The sequence below is a fragment of the Notamacropus eugenii genome, chromosome 2 (assembly GCF_028372415.1).
Source record: "Notamacropus eugenii isolate mMacEug1 chromosome 2, mMacEug1.pri_v2, whole genome shotgun sequence".
Taxonomy (NCBI): Eukaryota; Metazoa; Chordata; class Mammalia; order Diprotodontia; family Macropodidae; genus Notamacropus; species Notamacropus eugenii.
In genome coordinates, this window is record NC_092873.1 from 349,706,122 (window position 1) to 349,709,278 (window position 3,157).

The 3,157-nt window shown below is 37.2% G+C and overlaps 1 pseudogene; it reads left to right on the top strand.

The window, feature by feature from the left end:
• Positions 1-333: 333 nt before the first annotated feature.
• Positions 334-2,907, top strand: LOC140523051 (eukaryotic translation initiation factor 3 subunit H pseudogene; annotated as a pseudogene).
• The last annotated feature ends 250 nt before the right edge of the window (positions 2,908-3,157 follow it).

Below are 3,157 nucleotides of genomic sequence, written 5' to 3' on the forward strand. Positions count from 1 at the left end.
TCCCCCTCAAACAGCATGCATATAAGCTTCTGACCTTTTACTTAATCAGAAACCTGGCTCTGCTAGGTCACAGCTCTGATTAGAACCAGTCACCTTTCACTTACATCCTGTTATCTCTCAAAGCTGGGAGTAGCTTTAATCCTATAGAAATAGAATTCCTTCTTTGGTTCCTCACATTGGGAACTATTGGAGTTTATTGAGTAGGGGGTTGACATGGTCAGACCTACACTTTAGGAAAATCACTTTGGTGACTGAATGCAGGATGGGAGTGAGAAGAGACTTGAGGCAGGCAGACCCAACAGCAGGCAACTGCAATAGTCCAGAACTGAAATGATGAGGGTCTACACCACAGTGGTGGCAGTGTCAGAGGTGAGAAGGGGGAATATTTGAGAGATGCTGCAAAAGTGAAATCAATAGGACTAAGCAAGATTGGATATAGAGGTGAGAAATAGTGAGGAGTCAAGCAAGGATGACTCCTGGGTTGCAAGCCTGAGGGACTGTGAGGATGATATTGTCCTCTACAGCAATAAAATCCAGTCTCAAAGGAGATAGTAACTTTATAAGAACTACAAGCAGAAAATGAGAAGGGGGAAAAAACAAGGATTTTCCACAAGTACCACATGAATACCTAGAAGAAATTAAACAAGAGATTAAAAATTAAATAAAAACTCTGGCAGAAAGAATTGGAAAGAGAATAAATAGCTAGAAGGGAAAGTGGTAAGCCTTGCATAAGTAGAAGAATTCCTGAAAACTAGAAACAGACCAAGCAGAAATCAATGATTCATGAGATAGCCAGAAATAATAGAAAATTTCAAGAGACTGAAAAAATAGAAGAAAATCTTAGATATATGACATAAAAATAACTGACTTGGAAATATAGCAAGGAAAGATAATTTAAAATTTTTTTATTTATTGTTACATTTTAAGTTCTGAACAGTCCTTCTTCCTCCCTCTCCATCCTGCAATAGAGAAGGATACCATTTGACACAAATACATATATATATATATATATATATATATATATATATATATATATACACACACATACATACATATGTAAGCATGTATGAATGTATATATGTATGTATATGTGTGTATATGTATATATACATGCACACACATGCACAAATATGTGTGTATGTGCACGTGTGTGTATAAAACCATTCTATGTATACTTCTATTTATCAATTCTTTCTCTGGAGGTGAATTGCATCTTCCTTCATAGGTCCTTTGTAGTTGACTTGAGCATTCAAAATACTAAGAATAACTTAGTCATTCACAGTTATTCTTTGAACAATATTGCTGTAACTGTATACAGTGCTCTCTTAGTTCTGCTCATTTTTCTTGCAAGTCTTTCCATGTTTTTCTAAAATCAACCAACTCATTTCCCCCACACACACTTAATAGTATTTAATTTTTTTCCAATTACATGTAAAGTTTTCAACATTCACTTTATAAGATTTTGAGTTCCAAATTTTTTTCTCCCTCCCTCCCCAAGATATCTGATATAAGCTATACAGTACAACAATATTAAACATTTCTATATTAGTCACGTTGTGAAGGAAGAATCAGAACAAAAGGGAAAAAATGCGAGAAAGGAAAAAAAAATGGTGAAAATAATGTGCTTTGATCTGCATTCAGACTCCATCAATTCTTTCCCTGCATGTGGATAGTATTTTCCATCATGAGTCTCTTGGAATTGTCTAAGATCATTGTACTGCTGAGAAGAGCTAAGTCTATCAAAGTTGATCATTGTACAGTATTGCTGCTACTGTGTACAATGTTCTCCTGGTTCTGCTCACTTCACTTAGCATTAGTTTATGTCTTTCCATGTTTTTCTAAAATCCACCTGCTCACTCTTTCCTCTGGTCCTTCCACTAAGATAGCATCCCATAAAGAAAGTACCAACTCTGGTTCCACCAGTTTGATTCCTACAACTGGCACATCCTCGGGCAAAGGAAAAGGCAAAGGGAGCCTGGGAGAGTCTACTGTAAAGTAAGTGCAGATAGACAGCCTGGCTGTTTTGAAAATAATTAAACATTACTAAGATGAAGGTTAGGGGAATGAAGTTGTCCAGGGAGTACTTCTGGGTCTGGTGGTGGAAGACAGACTTGAAATCACCAATTGTTTTCCCTTTCCCCAACATGCAGAGGATGATGCCGATTTTCATGCAGTCCAATATCAAATGGAAATGATGCACAGTCTTCTTTGCATAAATATTGGTCATCTTCATGTTGGTTGGTACCAGTCTATATACTATGGCTCTTTTGTCACCCGTGCTTTCCTGGATTCTGAATTCAGTTACCAACATGCAATTGAAGAGCCTGTAGTTCTCATTTATGATCCCATCAAAACTGCTCAAGGGTCTCTATCATTGAAGGCATACAGGCTGACTCCTAAACTGATGGAAGTTTGTAAAGAGAAAGATTTTTCTCCTGAAGCATTGAAAAAGGCAAATATCACCTTTGAGCATGTTTGAAGAAGTGCCGATTATAACTAAAAATTCACATCTGATCAAAGTACTAATGTGGGAACTAGAAAAGAAATCAGCTATGGCAGATAAACACGAATTGCTTAGTCTAGTCAGCAGTAATCATCTGGGGAAGAGCCTGCAATTATTGAAGGACAGAGTGGATGAAATGAGCTAGGATATTGTTAAATATAACACCTATATGTGAAACACCAGTAAGCAGCAACGCTGTCAGCAGGAGAAGCTACAGCAGAGGAGAACCTCCTCTCCCTGAAGAGGACATGTCCAAATTCTTCAATCCCTCTCAGCTTCCTGCTAGGAGGGATTCACTCCTTATTGGAGGCCAAATTAATACTTACTACCAAAACATCAAAGAGCTCACTGCACAGAACTTGGGCAAACTCTTCATAGCTCAGGCTCTCCAAGAGTACATCTAGAAAGAGGAAACCCATGGCTTCTGGTCTGATAAATTGTTTCCAGATAAAGGTACTAATATATACTCTGAGGTCACCTGCGGACAGCTCTTCCAAGAAATAGAATTTTCTTAATGAAGATGACAGTACTCATTTGATATCATTGACTCACTTTGGCAGTAAAATTGTTCTTATGAAAAAATAAAATTTGTTTTTAATATTAAAAAATCCACCTACTCATCAATCCTTGTAGCACAATAGTATTCCATTACAT